Source organism: Athene noctua, chromosome 2, assembly GCF_965140245.1.
Source record: "Athene noctua chromosome 2, bAthNoc1.hap1.1, whole genome shotgun sequence".
Classification (NCBI taxonomy): Eukaryota; Metazoa; Chordata; class Aves; order Strigiformes; family Strigidae; genus Athene; species Athene noctua.
The window spans coordinates 76,425,954-76,444,734 of NC_134038.1; the positions used below are offsets into that span (position 1 = coordinate 76,425,954).

At 45.2% G+C, this 18,781-nt stretch overlaps 1 protein-coding gene across 2 annotated transcripts in view; it reads left to right on the top strand.

The window, feature by feature from the left end:
• The first annotated feature begins 5,508 nt into the window (after nt 1-5,508).
• GRB10 (growth factor receptor bound protein 10) overlaps nt 5,509-18,781 on the top strand; it is a 147,430-nt gene continuing 134,157 nt past the window's right edge. The window contains exon 1 of one of the 2 annotated variants that reach the window (XM_074899464.1): nt 5,509-5,621. The gene's annotated coding sequence lies outside the window, so the exon portion shown is untranslated. Of the gene's footprint in view, nt 5,954-18,781 lie in introns of both variants that reach the window. The other variant, XM_074899465.1, reaches the window with a different exon arrangement.

The window sequence follows — 18,781 nt, forward strand, 5'->3', positions numbered from 1 at the left end:
TCCTGATTTCTCATGTCAAAAAATGAGAATATATAGTATAGCTTGAACTGAATCTCCTCCTATTGCAGTATAATTTTGAATTTTTCTTCCAATCTAGTGTTATCTGGCATCCTAGTTGAAAACTCGTTATGCATCTGGAAAGCAGCTGACTTTGATTTGGAAAAGTGACACTTTTAACATGTCATTTCACTTAACATCTTTGATGTCCAAAAGTACCCATTTTCTTTATCACTTTATTGGAACTGAGAGAATACAGCAATCTACAGTTATTAATGTTGACTCAGTGGGGCTAGCACTGGGAACAGATGTGTTTTTGTAGGAGGGTGGGCTGAATGTATTCGTCTTTTTAATGCCGTTTCTGTTTAGATGATCAGTATCTCTTAAAATTCCCTTCTCCTATCTACCACCTTGTGTAACTGCTCTATTTTGTACAGCCCAGAAAGAGCACATCTCTCTCACTGGAGCTTAGGACTCCATCTCAAATTACAAAATGTCCCTGACTATTCAGCCTTTTGAAAAAGCTGTAAATAGAGACATAACTTACCTAGCAACAAAAAGTAGATCTCCACAATGTAGTCTATGAAGACAGTGGGTTTATTCAGTTATGATCATGCCATAGCTCTTCTTTTTCTGTCGCTAGTCTTTTAGATACTGACTATATAAAAAGTCTTTTCTGTATTCAGCTAATGTTAACAAATTCTCTCAATAACAGCTGGGCAGAAGACAAAATATCTAAACTTCTAAAATTAATGTATTTGATGGAATTTCTGCTGGGTCAGGTAAACAGAATTGAGTGAATACTGGGGGAAAACATGTAAAGTTTTGAAAATGCCAGTCTTTTGGTGAATGCTGAAATACAATCTGTATCCTTCAGCTCACACAGCTATACCTAGTGAATGTTTTTACAAACATGTTTAGTTTATTTCTTAGCCTTTCATTTCCCCTTTCAGCTTTCAATCACCACAGTGATAAAATAAATATAATGGAAAAGAAGGATGGAGATGGAAAGGAATGAGCATGTTTTCTCCCCACTATCTTAACATTAAAAAGGCCTCTTTTATTTTTTTCTGGATAGCTTTTAAAAATATTTGAAACATCTTCTTCAACTATAGTAAAAGCAACAGAAATACTAATTTTTAGTTGGTTTTGTTCCAGATTAAGCCTTATTAAAACTCTAATGTCTTAGAAGACTTCCTGTCTATTTAAGGTGAAAAGCCTTGTCCATGACAAAAGAAACATTACCATTTCAAAGGCTGGTCAGCATTTTTGCCTATCTGCCTACTAGGTAATAATGACCATGTTGACCCTTTTTTGATCGCTGAAATCTTTTATCAGTGAATTCTACTAGTTAAAGGTGATGCTCAATGCCGACTTTCATATAACGCTTTCATGAAAGTGCCTTTGAGAATGAAAGCAGTGGCCAGATTCTGATCTCTTCTCTTCAGATCTTCTGGTATTGGATTTTCATTTCCTAAATCAACGTAATAGAAAAGAAAATTATGCCTGTTCTCAGAATATATATGAAATCTAAGAATGTTTCTAAAGAAAACATCATATCTACTAGACAGTTTTCATTAGTCAGTTTAATAAAACTTTTAAATGACCTTATTCTCTCTTGGAGCTAGCTGAATTGTAGAGCTTAGTGTCCTTTGGATAAGTTCCAAAAAGGAAAGTCACCCTGCAGAGTTCAAGTCTCTGTGGAAAGCAAATCAAGTCCACTGTACTTGAACTCCAACAGCCATTTATTATTAGGTCTTGAGTCTTAAATGTAGTGCTAAAAAGACAGAGAATGCCTATATTCTGCTTATATTTCAGACCTATTTCTGAAGCCTTAACACATGAGAAACTTACATTAACATAAGTCTTCTGAGGAGTAAAAACAGCAAAGAAGGCATTTTCTGAGCTTTCCTGATATTTTGAGAGTAGTAAATGGAAGAATAAATTGATGTCTGAGCTTGGTAGGCATGGGGTAGCAAGACCGTCTCCAGCCAGGAGGGGACTGCACTTTCCCCCGCAGTGCCCTAGATCCCCCTGAACATAGCTGGGGAATTTCATTAGTTCTGCCATGAAAGGTCAGTGGAATTGGTCTTCTCTAACCTGAACCTTAACCACTGCAAAGAAGAAGAAAACAGGGAGTTGGGACAAACTTCTGGGAACAATTCCCTGGCACAGAAGTCCCGAAGGCACCGAGGCTTCTGCGTTGATGTTTGCCTTTGCTTTTTTGGACTGTCCTTGAGCAGGAATAATGTTTACACAGTCACAGAACGTTACTGCCACTGTTACTTCTTGTCTGTTTTTTTCTCACAGTAAATGAAAGGGCTTTTTTTTTTTTTTTTTTCTTACTTAGAGAAAATATTGGCATTTTAGGCTGTTATTTTCATGATATGGCATACTGTAGGGTTTTTTCAGAGATTCGTTAGTTAAGGGAAAAGAAGATGACTATCATAAGGATGTCCTTCACTGCCATTGAAAGGATGCATTGCTGCTTCTACATTTAACAGTTTTAATGGTGCTATTTTGGATAAACAATTTTATGACAGTACAGTTTTGTCTTGAACGACCAGCTGTAGTCTAGGAAACTAAACATATCTTTCCTAGTGTTTTTATTTGTCAGAGGAGTATTTTCAATACTCGTGTGTATCTATTCTTTTTAACCCGCCACAAAATGAAAAATAACGTATTATTAAGACTTGGGCAGTGTCTCATTTTTGTATGTATTAGAAAGAAATTTAAGTAGAGACACATGCTTAATAATAATCCAATTGAACATTTTATCATTGTCAAAGGCATTTGTAGAGGAATCCATCAACCCGTCTGATTTCCATACAAGTCAATTTACTGTCTTCAAAATGTAACGTTAATGGCACTCAGTGTACACACTGTAATCCTTTAAAATAATGTACATGGCAAACGGATATGTTCTCATGCATTAATAATTTAAAAGTTAATTTTAGGTACTTACTCAATATGATTAACTGATGGATCAGCAGTCTTATACAGAGAAACAGTGAGCACACTTAAAGAAAGAGCATGCTGGAAAACAGCCAGGTAGCTGCCTGCATGATGGTTCAAAAATACCTGGGCTTTATCCCTTCAGTTTCCCTTCAGTGTTGGATACTGCGCATCACAGTTGTAAGGCCGGTCTCTAGTTCTGAGATTAAATGTGCAAAGTGCCTTTGATGTTGAGGTAGCAGGACTTTTTGGGAAGAAGAGGATGTTTTGGAAGGTGGGAGTCCCTACAATGCAATCCTCCCGGTGGCTGGCTGGCTCTGCAGTGCCGGCCCAGTTACATAACTTCTCTCCTTTCCCGTCTCGCTTTTTGAGGACACCCTGTAACGCCGCACTGTAAATTGATATTCCAGGGTGGAAATACTACAGATGACAAAGTATAACCTTTTCATTGCACAGCTAAAGAATGTGCCAGGGCAAATGCCATAATGCTATGCAACAGTATGTAGAAGAGGCATGTGTTGAAGCCCTCGGCCGTGCCCGTGGCAGCGGGCTCTGCGAAAGCAGCAAGAACTGGACATATATTGCACAAACCCTGGTCAAATTGTACATGTACATGTACGGTTACAAAGAGGACAGAGCTTCTCTCTTCACAAGGAGTCGCGGGGGGCAAACAAGAGGCAATGGGTACAAGTTGCACTGGGAGAGGTTTCATCTTGATGTAGGAAATAAATTTTTTACAGTGAGAACAATCATCCACTGGAACGACACCCCCAGGGGACATGGTGGAGTCTCCGTCATTGGAGGCTTTCAAGATGTGGTTGGACAGGATGCCAGATAATCTCATCTAGGTTCCTCTTCCCATGAAAGGTTGGACCAGATGATCTTTGGAGGTCCCTCCCAACCGCGGGCTGCTCTATCATTCTACGATCTATATGTGCAGACAGTTTCTTATGTAAACACGTGGAGCTGTGATGCCAGACATGTTGGTCCTGGGATCTGGCAGGCAGTAGGTGCCTCCTTACCTCCCGAGTAATCTCAGGCAGAAATCTGATACCACCCGCCTTCACCTTTTCACTAGACAGTAACCTGGGCAGGAGCCTTCTGCTAGTAGGAGAGAGGAAGCAGCTTCTCCTCTGGTGAGGGACCAGCACTCTGAGGCTGGATCCCCAAAACACACAACCAGGGTGAAGGACGGGTCGCAGAAAGTCAGGCCAGATCAGCTCGGTGGTGGGAAGAGAGGGGTGAACTGAGGTCTGAGGAGTGACGGCACTCGAAGCAAGCTCCAGAAGGGCTGGGCTGGGCCGGGCTGGGCGCTAGCGGTGCTGACAGGCTGAAGAGCAACGCTCAGCACCGTGTCAAGTGGAGATGGCCGAGAGAAGCACAGTCCCAGGGCTGGCAGCGTGAGGAGGGTGAGCAGCGAGCGGCACGTGTGTCCGAGAGGTTGAGGAGACACACGCGAGGCAACCGGAGAGATTATTTGAGGAGTCAAGCAGGGAGAGTGAGTGGTGAGAGCAGAGTGAGATGAGTGCAGGGCTGGAAATACGGGGACAGAGAGGGCGGGCTGATAACAAAAACATTCCTTTAAATACAGTAAAGAAGAGCCACGGAAGAAGAAAAAGCAAGAGCAAGGAAGGTATCGTGTTACATATTGAAATAGATTCAGCTGGGGCACTCCGCCACAACGCTCCCATTAGTGTACGTGCATCTGTCTTAGAAGGAAAAGCCCAGAGATTTCTCCCGCTTCTCCTTGGACTTGATTTCCTTTTATAGTGCTGGCCACTTCTTATGAGAGGTGTTTTTGTGCCGGGCGAATTGAATATTCCTCTCCTCCCGGAGCGCGGTGGCTTGCCTCGAAGTCTGTACGCTTTAAAACAGTAGCTCTTGGGGCAGCGTGCAGCTCCCCTGCTCCGAACAGAGCTTTTTCGCAGCATAAGTAAGCTATTTGCAAGCTGCTCGCAAACGGGATTTCTGGGAGCTACGGTAAAGCTCTGGTGATGCACGGAGTGAAATGCCGGAGGTCCCACTGCACAAAAGTTAGAAGCAGCGGTCCCCGGGAGAGCTGGTGGCGGCGTGAGGATCCAGGGGTATAAGGCTCCTTCGCCGTCCCTGGGGCGCGGGAGGGAGAGCCGAGGCACCTTCCCTGGCGCGGTTCGGGAGGAAAAATGTCACCCCACAGGGTGGGCCCACGAGGCTAAAGAAAAAGTCCACGCACGTTCGCAGCTGCCCCCGGCCGCTCTGTTGGCTTTATGTTAAAGACACACAGTCTCCCGCCTCCCCGCCCCAGCAAAACCACGCGCCGGTGCTACCTGTGGGTAAGCTTTTCTGAGACACCCCCCCCTGCCGTCACACCCTCCGGCCCCGCCGCCGCCAGCGCCTGCCGCCCCGGGAGGGACCCGGCTGCCCCCTGCTCTCCGCGGGGCGGCGGCGGCGGGCCGGGGCCGGGGCCGGGGCTGCGGCTGCGTGCGGCGGGGGCGGGAGCGGGGCGGGGCGGGGCGGGGCGCGGGGCGCCACCGGGAGTCAGCTGGGCGCGAGGCGAGAGCGCGGCGGCGGCGGGGCGCCGTTAGCACCGGGAGACGGCGGCGGCGCGGGCGGGCAGAAGTTTTCTCCGCAGATCTCTCCCGCAACCCCGAGTCGCCTTGCGGAGGCGCGAACGTCCCCGTCCGCGTTGGGTGTGTTTTGCTTTTTGTTGTTGTTTACTTTAATTGCGTCTTTTTATTTAAGATTCCCCCCCCCCCTCCTTTTAATTTTAATTTTTAGTATTTTTGTCGTTGTTGAGGCGCGTGGCTCCGGGAGCTTGCCACCCCCCGCCCGTGCCCTCTCCACCCCGCAGCCCGGAGGACTTCCACCACTCCCCCCTCTTTCCCTCCTCCGCCCCCTCCCCGCCCGCGCTCCCGTCCCCGCCGCCGCGCACGACCCTTCCCTCGACCCCCTGCGCCCGCCCGAAACTTGGCGGGTGCGCGGCGCCCGGCGGGGAGGTGCCGGCCGCCCGCCCGCCCAGCAGGTAAGGGGTCGGGGTGCGTGAGGGGGGGCGGCGGCTTCCCCTTGGGGAGCTGCAGCGGGGGGAGGCCGGGCTGGGGAGTGGGGGGTGAGGGCTTGCCGGCTCCTCGGTGGCGGAGGCCGGTGGGAGGAGGAGGAGGAGGGAAGCAAACTTCCTTTTCCTGGAGCCGCCGGCGAGCCCCCCGTGGTCGCGGGGGGCGCCCCCCGAGCAGCTCCCGGTGGGGAGCCCCCGGGGTCGGCCGGCGGCTGCTGGCCGCGGCGCTGGGGGGAGCGGCCCTTTTCTCCGGCTCGGGGCTCCCTTGCCGCGTTTTGTTCGCTCGCCTGCTCCGCGCCTCTCCCCGGCGGAGCCGGCAGCCGGGCTTTCCTCTCGCCCCGTGCTGGAAGCGGGTGAAGACCTGCCCCGTCAACTGCTGCCGGTGCTGCCGAAACTGCACCCCCCCCCCCCACCCCCCCCCCACCCCCCCCCCGAAATCTGTCCGCTCAGCGCTTGCGGGAGGGCTGGCGGAGCGGGCAGTTTGCAGAAATGCCACCCCAGAGTGCTGCCACCTTCCCGCGCCTGGGCGGAGCGGCCGGCGAGCCCCTGGCCAGCCCGGGGGACCCGGGATCGGGGGTGGGGGGAGCACTGGGGCTTCTGCCTCTGCTCCCCGCCGGGGAGAGCCGCGCACGCACGGGTGTCTCATTGTATAACTGTGGTACTGCAAGCTGGGGCTGAAACTGTGGCATCTTTATAAGAACAGTTTGCAGTTAATTGGTTTGGCAGATGAACTACAAAATCCTCTTGCCCGCTTCTGTTGCTTAAGTGCCAGCGCCCCCCGCCCCCCTTCCCCCTTTTCCCCTGCTTTCCTTTGAAGCGTCGCATAACTCTGTATTGCCAGCAGGATGGAAAGTGCTGATTCAGCAGCCTGGAGCCCCACTCCATCTGAAGTGGTGGTCTGCCTGAAATGTTCCCATTTGCTGAAATGGGAACATGTGTTGCTAGTATGTCAAAGCAGCATTGATCAGGTTTTCTGAAACAGCCCCAAAGAATGTGGTTTGCTCTTCCCTTAACTAAAGGAGATTGAATTTGGGGGTGTGGGGGGGAAGCGAGAGAGGGTAGGAGGGACATGGGTGGCTACCACCCTCAGTTATGCTTCTAAGGGACATTTGAAATTGTGTTGCCTTATAAAAGTGCTGAGCAATTACTCATTTTAACAGATTTTATAGGACATGTAGCAATGATGCATTAACACTCCAACTCAGTCTATTCCTGCATCTAGAGACTAGTTGTACTTAAAGCTCTAGGAAAGGTACAGAGAAGGGCAACAAGGCTAATCCTGGGATTAAAAGGAGTGAGTTGCGAGGACAGGTTAAAAAAACCCAGCACAAACGCACGGAGATTAGAAAACCTTCATGGAAAAAGAAAATATGCGTGAAACTTTAAATGACAGCTCTGGCTGTGCTTCACAATCATCTTGGGGCTGGGAAAAGGTGCAGGGGGCTAGCCGGATGCTCCTCATGTGCCGGGGGTCAGTAGGATGCTTTTCCAGTGCAGTGTTAAGTCTTCCTGGAGGGGCTTACTTACCTTGCAGTGCAGCAGAAGAGGGAGAGCTGTTCCAGAGCCATATTCCTCTGGCTATCTTTGTACAGTTATATGCTAATATCAAAGCTGTCTGGGTTTTCTTTCTCCAGAGCTGAACTCTTTAAAATTCAGCACAACATAGAGCAAACAACCAAGACTGAAGAGTAATGTTTAGTAGCCTTATTGCAAACAGTAAACTGATGCAGCAGCAGACCCTGATGCTTTGCTTCCAATGATCATTTTACCATGTTATACTCTGATTTATTTTCTTCACTTGGACTTTATTTGTTCTTAAAGTAGGTCTTGTTTGCCCTGGCTACATATTAAAGATCTCGTGGTACCTCCATGGTTTTCCTTGGTTTTGTTAACAAAAATATCCCCTCCCTTACCGCTGTGTGAGTTGGCTTTCATCCTCAGATACAGCCACACCTGGATTTCAGTAGTATATTCTTGTGTTTTTTATTAGGTAGTCCAGAAGCACTGCCTAAATGCAAAATGGATCTCTGCATTTCAGTTCCGCTTAAGCCTATACCATGCGCTCTTTGAATAAAACAAATATTTGCAGCCCTCTATCTTGTGAACACTTAAATGACTCCAGCAAGAATTGTCACAAAGGTTTTTAGAAATCTTTGGTCATGTTCTCGGCTGCGCTCGGGGTGTAAATGGGCGAAAAGTATCTGGATCTCTCTGGCGAAGGTATCCTTCCAAGGCGGGGAGTTCCCAGCTGGCAGAGGAGAGGCATAGCTGGGTCATACGCTGCTTCTGCCAGCAGCATGAGAGCGTTGTGCTGGGAGTTTGTTTTCTGACAGCACCGAACTAGCAGATGTCCCTCTAGACTGTGAGGCACCAGCAGTTTCCCTGGGCGTGCGTAGCGGTGGCAGCGGGCTAGCCGGGGGGCTCCCGGGTAGTGTCACACCGGCTGGGACCGTGCTGTTGCTCCTCTCCTCCCTTCTGCCATGCCCCTGTATGTGCAGTTACGGAGGCTTACGGTGATGGTGCTAAATGAGGCCAGACTTCTAGGCAAAACTTTTGTTTAGACCAGCTGAGCTCTGTCTCTGGAAGCGTGTGTGTCGGGGGAATGCACTGGGGTGCTGCTTCAGACATCTGGAAGCTGCTGAGGGGGAGAGATGAAGGGGGTGCCTTTTGCGTTTTTAGGATGCATTTAATTATTTGCTCAGGTAAAAATTTCACTAGTTACAGCAAACGCTGTGGTGCGAAAACTTTACCAGTTTCTGATGGCCTTTTTACTCTAAACCTCTGTGTGAACTTTAGTGGGCTCAAGGGAAAAGCTTTTCTTCATTTTAAGGCAGCATTTCTGTCCAAACTGAGACTAAGGAAGCCTTCTTGTCTTTGGATTTGTCTCAGCTATGAGGGTATTGATGCCAGTTCACAGTGCACAGTTTCTTACGTGTGCCCACCTGGCCCAGTGTTTTCACAAACAAGGAAGATAACTCTTGAGACCTCTGCCTCTGTCAGGCTTGCATGAAACTTGCCAGCTGGCTAGGTTACAGTGTGATTGCATAAGCCTCCTTCTGTAGGAAAGCAGGCTAAGAAGTTAGGATTGTTTTTCTTGGAAACTGGACCTGCTCCTAGGCATGTCCAAAATATACCACTTGTGACTCTTCACCTAGGGAAATCTAGGAATGGAGATACTTTTCCTAAAGGGTGAAACTCCACAATCTTTTTAGGAATTACAAGGAATGAGGTTGCCATGGAATCCTTTTTACAGGCACTGAACTTTATTTACAGGTTTGCTATCCTTGAACTGCCTGCTGGTCAGGAGAGCACTTCGCAACATAAATTTGGATGTGGCAAAGTAGTCTTGTTTTCCATCACTTTTTCTCCCAAACCAGTGGTTGTTATGAAACATAATATTATCAAGTAAACAGATGTCACCTCATTGACTTCCCTTTATACTTGTTGAGCTGTGCACTTCTGAACTAGTCCCGTGCCAGGTCCTCCCTATTCTCATGCCATCTGTTGAATTGGATGATCTTTTTGGACAGCAGTTCTCTCATTAGCTCAATACAGCTCTTCTGTTGTGTTGTGGATGTGGAGAGGACTATCCAAAGGAGCCAGATTCCACTGTGAATGCAGCATAAAAGAAAACTTGATCAGTACGAGACATCCTGTCTACAAACAGACTGTTAACCTCTTCAGTGATGAAATAACCAGAACAGCCTGACTTTATGAGATCTGGTTGGATATATTCTACAATCCCTTTGTTGGCATGCTTTTTTCCCCTGGGTACTGTCTCTTCAGTAGATACCTGATGTGAGAGAGATACAGACAGGCACTATGTTTTTCATAAGAGTACATTAACCTGAAAATGGTGGTGTTTGTGGTTTCTATCAGCTTTTGAACTCAAGATGTGCATAGGAGCACTGAAGATTGAAGGATATGTGAAGTGAGTCACCACCAGTGCCAAGTTATCCTGAAACTCTGAGAGGTCTTAACATTCACACTGATGTGCATCCGTTGCCTGAAAACTCATCTCCCTCTTTGCTTTCCTAGGGTGTTTCATAAGTTGTGGATGGATCAGTTCATGCAGACTAAATGGACATGGCTATCAGGACTGAAGGCGTTGCAACTTCAGGCCCTACTTTAGAGTAGTGCCCTTGTGAACAGTTCTGTCTTTCCTGGTCTCTGTAACAGAAAAGATGAGCAACTTCTATTTAATGATTGAGGAGCCAGTGCTGACAGTGAACTTGAAAACTTGTTGGAAGACACAACAGCATAAGGTTTTGAGCACTGGGTGAGTCATTTTCTGTTAGGAGAAGGTGGCGGCTGTGTGGCTGCTTGGGGTTTTACAGGCAACCATAGTGGAAAGGACCAGTGACTCAGGTGTGGATTGAACAAAAGCATAGGCAGGATGAATCACGTGGGTTGTTCAAAACCCAACATTAATGCTCATTTACAAGCCAAGAGAGCTTTTAATGAAACCTGCTAATTGCATCCCAATTAGTTAACCCATGGGGAGATGCAGATTGCCACTCCTGAATGGCTACAGCAAAAGCTGGCCATCATGCATACTGGTTGTTCTGAGTGATCTTTTTAGCAGAGTAGGAGACCTTGTCTGGCAGCATGGATAATACAGCATGTGACTAATACTGTAAGTTACCATGAGGGACCTTTTCCTTCCCAAAGCCTTTCAGAAACCTTTGATAAGCCATTTTTTACTAAGTCATATCTCTGAGGATCAGAGGAAAACATGCAGTTCTCTGATGCGTGGTATGAAGTAAAATTATGGGTTGTATCAAGCCTGTAGATTGCTAGACTAGATCTGTCATAATCTAGGCACATGGCATGAAAGTCTACCTCATTGACACTGAAAGGGGCAAAACGTGTCTCTTGGAGCTCTTCGCAGCTTTCAAGACCGCTGGCTTTGAGATTATACTGGTTCAGGTACGATGGGATAAAGCTTGCTTGCTAAAATAATTTGACCTTCTTGGAGAAAGGATCAGCAGTGAGAAGTTTCCCCTTTACCACGTTCTTATTCTTACCTAAAGTGAGAATCGGGGAGAGGGTGAGGGGAGTTGCAAGTCTTAATTATAGTGTGCAGTGTATTTCTGAAAAGAGCTTTGGGACTGTGGTGATAGTCATGGTCCTTGGGTGCAGAGGTGATGAGTGCCCTAGACAAGTTTGCTGGGAGCACTGTGACCGTCTCCGGGTTCTCTTCCTGCGGGCAGATACAGTAGAGTATCTGAGAGAAACGCCGTGTCCTATATCTGTTGTATTCTTTTGTTGGACTACAGGGGAAGACTGTAAGAACTTTTCCCATTATCTTACTCTCCTGCTGCTAAACCGTCATCCTGAGGCCAACAGCAACAAGTTGAGCAGCTATGTTGATCTTAATGGCCAACAGTTGCATTAATGATTATAGTACTAACACATGGACAGTTCTGTAGCTCCAGCAGTACTAATCAAACAATGTATTTCTTAGGCTGTTTCAGCTTTTTTGGAGGCCAAACCCAAGAAATGTAGGCAAATTCCAAAAAGGCAGTTTTACACAGGCAGGTCACGATGAATGGGGTAATTGTAAACACATGTTTGGTTAAACCACTAGCAAACCAGCCTCTGATTCTTCCCAGCCTCCATCAATGCCAGCTTCTACTAGTTCTCAACAGGACAAAAATAGGAAATTACTTTCCTGGCAGACAAACTGTAGAGGAAATGCCATGCCATCCTGTTGGAATAAAGCTATAGCCTGGTGGGAAGGAACTCTCTGCTGAGCAGCAGTGGGGATTTCTACATTTGTTCACAAAGTAAACCTCAGAGCGTGGTCCTTGCACTCCCTTCACACTTACTGCTGCAGGATTTGTGCCAACAGAGGAATTGGAGAAACCGAGTGGCCACTGTGGAGCTGAGCCTGTGGTTGCTGAAGGCTGCAGATAAGTAAGAGTGGATAATGCTCCATGACACCAGGATCATTCTTCCATTATGCATCCCTGGTGAGAAAATAAGCAGGGAGAATCTCTTAAGTTCGTAGACTGTTTTTATGGTGGAGATTAGCACTTGATGAACACTTGGAAACTTCTTTCAATGCCTGGGATCTGAACTCTGCCTTTCGTATGACTTGATCAGGTGTCTGCAGCTCTGTCCTAACTGATGTTTTTGGTTTGTAGCACAGACTAAAGTTTTTGGAGCTCTTTTTTCCTTTGCTTAGCTTTATTTTTAGGACATATTCAGGTGCTAACTTGTTGAAATTATTTGAAACCGTGGGGAAGGGAATCCTTGATACGTCATCCAAATATCTTTCACTACAGATGTTACTGTTACAGAATGGTTTGACACTTAAATGTATTCATGGTCAGGGAGTTGCAACCAGACTCTGTGTCTATGCATGCTTCGTATGTTTGTAGAGCGCTTCAGATTTCAAAACTAACTGGCAGCAAGGATTTGGATCCTTTGCTAGAGGAGAAACCGTTAGAAAACTTTCCCAGATCTTGATTTTAACAGGATGGTAGGGTGAGACACTTATGTATTAAAAGGGATTGGAGCAGAAGCTTTCAGAAGCTGAAATAAAAATTATTTTGTTGTTTTTCTTCTTGTTCTCCCCTAGTTCTTTCCTTCTTTTCCATGATGTTCATCTCTGCCAAACTACTAGGTACAGATTCAGATAGGAGAATGTTCTCTCTCCTTAAATGGGAATTGGGAGAGGGGGTGAGAAGGACTGGGGGAAGGTAAAATCTGTAGGTTGGTCTTGCTTAGTGTACTGTTAAAGCTCTGAGCATCCTTGGAAAGGAATGAGGAGCTTTTATTATATCAAAGCACAAGTGTGGAGTTAAACTTCAAGGAGCTGGAAAAGCTAAAAATTCAGAAGCTTGTGATATTTTTGTCTTGTGCCAAAGCCTTTCTTAAAAGGCCTGCTTTCTCTTCTGCCTTAAATGTATTAAAGTCCATTTAGGAGAATGTTAAGGGAGAAATATGTATTGCAAGGCCATTGATTCTTCCTGAATTAATGTCTTGTGGGTGATCATTCTTCATTCTAATAGCTGCTCATGCTGACATCACCCAAGATGTCAGGGGATTATGTCAGAATTCAAGCCTTGATATTTTGCAGAACAATGGCTCAAAGTGCTGGCAGACGCTTTCTCAGTGGGTCAGGTTGCTTTTGTTTTTCTTGTCCAGCTCTAACTGTGATGTTTCAGTTACTGTACATAGTCATAGCAAGGAATGTAGTAAACGATTTCCAAGAGAAGAACATGTGTGCAGCACAATTGTGAGGACAAAGTAGTACTACTTGCTGCAAAATCTTATGCTAGAGGTAGATTTGCTATCGGCACCTATACTCTAGACACACAATGTATGCATTTTTCACACTTTATGAAAAAAAGCTAATCAGCTTTAACATTAAGTGTTCTTTTGTGTTGTGATTTAAACACTTCATTCTGGGAATTCTGAAATCCAAAAAGTTGAGGCCAAAAGTTGGTGGTTTTTTTTTGTTTTGGATGTGGTATTTGTTGTTGTTGTTTTGGGTTGTTTTTTTTTGTTATTGTTTTGGGTTCACTTAATGGGTTGGGGTTTTTTGTTTTGGGTTGGGGTTTTTGTTTTTCTTCCCTGGCTGCTGGACACCTAGCTTTAGTTTTTTTTTTTTAAATGATGGTTCTTAATGAAGGCCCTGTAAGGGGAAAGCAATCAAAATAGCCCATTATTATGCTCTAGAAATTATCAAAGTAGAATGTCACGTATCATACATGATTTTCATGAACTTCTGATATGCTTTACTGGTAGGCTATCATAACATTACCCATAGTCATGACATTTAACACTTGAAAGGTTTCAGAAGAGGCATTGTTTGTTTGTTTTTTTTCTAAAAGGCTTCAGGAGAATTGAGCAAGGAGACTTATGAGATGAGCTGTAGGAGTGCAGAACAAATGCTGTTTGGGTTGCTGGCATCTCTGATGTGTGCTCCGTCTTGTTTTGGATTTGGCATGCTTTTTTTTTGTTGTTGTTCTACAGCTGATGCTAAAAAGGTCAGGAAAAATCTCTGGAGTTCCTTGCTAGCAAAGTTGGATTACATTGTTAACACATGAAAAGTCAGAGGAGCATTGCAAAGAATGTTGCAGCTGATGCTGTGCATTACAGGGCGAGTTTAGGTCTGTGACCCTTGCAACACCTGGCTGAGTTGTTGAGTAAACTTCCTTCCCCAGTGTCCTTTAGAAAATAGTACTGCTGATGTAGCCTTTAGTAGGAAAATGGCATTGCAAGATGTCTTGCTAGTCTTAGTGTTAGCTAATTCTGGTAAATGAACAATTTGATTGCGTTTACCTGCAGATGGTCCAGTTCTTCTTCCCAGGAGCAGGAGAAGTTACGAGTATTTGGAAAATGGGCAATTTTGCTGTAACAGCCTGACTTCTAGTTCTGCTTTTATTCATCTCTGTGTACTTGGGCCCTTCATGTCCAACAGTCCAATCCTTACTTGCAAAGCTTGTTCCCTGAGTCTCGCTCATTTAAAATTCAAATAAGCTAAGTGACATTTCTGTAGGTGATGTGAAGTAGCTTATTGGGTTAATTTGGCAGTGCTTGGTAGAGGTTTCAGGGAGTCAGCTAGTGTGCAGCCAAAAGTAATACAAATTTTTCCTTTTTTTTGGGGTGCTGAAATACAAATTTCTGTTGTGAAAAATCTGCAGTATGAGGAGGTGAAGAAGCTTTTCCCCTGGAAGAGAGACAGGTCTTCATTTCTCAAAAGATGTGATCCATGCTAAGAGCTCACTTCTATGGAAAGATGATGTTGTTTTTTGTCAGAGCGTTTGGGTCTCTTACCTTAGGCCAACTTGGTCATTCGCTACACGTCTTCATGGCTGACTCTCTGACTGGGTAGAAAGCTGTCCTGTGTACTTGTTTTTTTTCTGGGACTGGTTTTCTTCTGGATTAGAGAATGGGATCAGCTCTTGTAAGCATGTGGTGAGGTAGCTGAGGTGAGATGCCCTTCCAGGGAAAAGAAGAGAAGGAAATGGGAAAGAAAAGAACAGGTCCACTTTCAAACTCCTGGGCCAGCTTGGCCAGGGAAGCCTATTGATTTTTCTGAAGACCCAACGTAGGTTTTGTTTTTCTTGTGAATTCCAACAAACTCAATTGGAACTACACAAGCACACAAGCTAAGGACTAGACCTGGCTTTGCAGTGTGTCTCCAGAGCCTGCCTGTGTTTGCAAAGTTTACCTGTTGAAATGAGTTTTCTATGGGGGGGGGGGAGGGGGAGGGGGAGGGCGGGCAGATGGGCAGGCCAGGGGCAATGGTTAGGGAAAAGAAGTTGTGTTAATCTTGTGTCTGATTCACATGCTGTCCTGAAATGTGACTCTGAGCAATGGTGTCTTCATTCCTGTCTTTAGTTTTTAAAAAGAAAATGGACGTGTGTTGGGTTGTTTTCTTAAAATGAACATGAAATGTGTCAGTGCTAGGTGCGGTTTTTTATTGAGCAACTCAGCCCTAACGAAAATGTTACTATTGTGCTTGTACATTTTAAAGAAGATAAAAACAGCACCTTCACAGTTTCAGAAGATTATGTAAGATACGTGTAGCTGTGTCTTATACAATCATAAACCAGAGCAACTGAGGAAGTAACTGGTAATAAATCCATCATTATTCATATTATGAGAAATAACAAGCATAATAGCAATTCATACTTATGACAGTGCTATGAGGAACACTGGTGATTTGGTTGACTTACCCTGAAACGTTGTGGTAAAACATACTGTTTCAGGCCATTTACTGGCTGAAATGTGTTTTCCTGGAATGTCTCGGCTGTTCCCAGTCTCATGGTCTCAGAGCCGCCTGCAAGCTGGGTCAGCTGCTCTGCTCTGACCAAGAGGGGTTTCTGTAGCCAAAGTCAAGTAAAGGCATGAGAGGTGACTGTTCTTGTGTCTACTAGGAAATGGTCTTGGTGGTTGCTGGGCAGATCTTGCCCATAAACTCCTCTGACTCTTGAGGGGCTGACTTGGACAGAGCTGCAAATTTCTTAGCCTTGCTAAAGCTAGTATGCATTAGCCTGAAAAAAACTCAAACCACCCTGCAAACTGAAAACCAAAAGTTCTTTGGTAATTTCAGTTGTTATTATTGCCTGTGGTAAATCTGGAATTGGTTTGGGGACAAGGTGGCATGTCATGTCTTTCCTTTGTTTTACTAAACATTGCTTGGGAACACCTGGAGTTCTAGTTCTTATGTTCTGGATTGCACAGCAGTGACTGGAGTACCTCTTCAGAAACATTTCTAGTTGGCTTTTTCCGTAATTTGAATACAAAAAGGTTGAGGTAATTGACTAGCTAAGTCTTTCTGGCTTGGTACCAACTCTGTTGTATGTGAACTCTGGGCTGAGGAAGAGATCTTTTCTGAGCATACATGTTAGGGCTCTGTCTCCATCTAAAACCAGGTTCTGTCTTTTGCAAAGTCATTTGGAGAGTGACAAAATGTGTATTAAATGTTCTCCCTGTACCCTATGTTTTCGAGCACTCTATATCAGCTGCTGAATGAAGTTCAGGTTTTTTAACAAATGCTACTCATAATGCCTCAGTCACTTTCTGTATCTGTATTAGGTTTTTTTGGGCTATTGAGATAGAAGTAGTTTTATGGGCACACTAACATGGTTGCATACAAATATCAAGTTTCTTCCTCTTCTCAGGCTATCTGGCCAACTTAGATGCTTGACTTCTGCCATGTTGTATCTGTACTGACTTTGGCAATGATTCAGAAAAGATTCATCCAGCCAGAGAAGCATTCATGGGACTACTCTTTTTATTTTTATTTTTATTTTTAATTTTTTTTTTTAAGTGTGCGGGGATCGAAGCTTTCTTCCTGTGCGCAGCTGCAGCTTGTGTAAAGTCAATGTTTGAGTACAGATCTATGTTCAAGCTGTGTGGTCAGAGTGAATTTTTGCCTAAACCTATGGCTGAGCTATAAATTGTTGCACTATGTGGGCAACGATGCTTTTATCCAGTAGCTGGTCTTAGTTTTATTTCTTCCTGCCAGTGTCCTCTTAATTCTGCAGTTGTAACTCTGTGAAGTCAAGCAAGGGAGTGTGTGCTTTGTGTTAGGAACTTGCGAACTCTTCTAAATCCTGGCTTGCTGTGTGGAAGGACTGGAGGTTCCCAAAGCAACTTTCTCTGCTTCCCTTCCTGTCCTGTGGCCAGGGCTGCCTCCCTGCAGCTCACTCAGCAGTACCACCACCTCCCAGCAGCCCTGTGACCATGCTGTCTCCCCTCCTGGCTACCCAAATACCCCATTTCTATCTCGGGGGTGGGTGATGTGCATGCATCTCAGGGTTGTGACAACTGTCAGAAGTCCCCAGCAGTGACTAAGTACAGGGAGCTGGAGGTGAGTACCAATATTGTAAAGTAGAAGAGGAAGCATCTTGAAAAGGTGTGCCAAGAGGGAGACGGTACTGCAGTTAAGACCAGTTTGCTACTTGTACTTTGCACTGTCTTCATGTGGTATGCTGTGAGTTAAAGCAGGTTTTATTATTTATTACTGTACTCTATTTATTAGTGACTATTTACTATATTATAGAGCCCCTTTATGGTGTCTGAGAGGGGTGTATCTCCTCTGCAGTTCAATGCGTGCTTCATCCCACATGCATTCAACACTTTGTTCGTACCTCTGGGACCTTACAATGAAGCCTTTCAGCAACGTGATGTGTGCAGCCCTGGCTTGTGTCGGCATGTGCAGTGGGAGCTGTAGTTCCAAGCTGGACTGGGAGCCCGCTGGGCTTGGTGGTAGTGTGAAAGTTTTACAGGACTGTGGCCATGTGTGGAGGTGAGGGACTTGGAAAAGAGAGCTTCAGGTTATGTCTTCCTACAGTCTTCTGAGATCCTTCTAAAAGTACTGCTGTAACATGTTTAACCTGTGCTACCTGAGACCCTAGTCATGCCAAATGAGGTCCCTGGAAAAACAGTGGACTGAGGATTGTATTAAAAGTGACTGAGATGCTGCCTCTGAAAGCCATTAGCAGGTTAGAATTAACCAAATACTCTAGGTAGCTTAAATGAATCTTAATGACTTTCTGTCACTTTTATTGGAAGAGTCTGTTTACAACCTTGTTGCCTTAGTGCAGGCTGGATTGCAGATGTGGGTTTTTTTAATCAGTGAAGATGATTTTGCAGCATGGTTGTAATCCCCCTAAAGACTTGTGTGGTCAATGAAGAAATAACAGGATTTGCATAAACCAAAGCAGAGCAGTCCAAAGTAGCTATATCCTAAACCTGACCTAACCTATAAAGCTTTGAATTATGATGTCATCTTCCACCAGGGAGCACTGCAAAGTATTCCTGCCCTTTTGCATCCTGTAAGAAAGGACTGAGCCATCCCGTTGTTAGGGAGGAAGAACTGAATACAGGCTAAAGACTTAAATTTTAACCCAGAATAAATTTACCCTGGAGTTTGGATGTAAACTAACACCAACTAAAAATGGTTGGGGCTTTTTGTTACTGTAATAGTTAACTGTAAAGGAAAAATTAGAAGCCATTCTGGTTTGTTTTTGAAGATTTGATTGATATTTTCTAAGTGACCTCTTTCTCATGTGTGTGTTTTGCAGTAGTAGAAGGGGAGGGGAGAGGGAAAACTACTGCTTTAAAGGAGAGAGTTTGGGAGACATGGTGAGAGCCTTGTAAGAGAAGGCACAGAGAAGGACAATATTGACACAACTCTCAACTTGATTTTATTTTTTTTTTTTTCCCCCCTCTCTCCCAGTGTACTCACTTCTCAGCAATGTGAGAGGAGAAGGAATCAAATCAATTTGCATAGTCATGTGGGTATTTCTAGTGTGATGGAGTGAAAAGGCA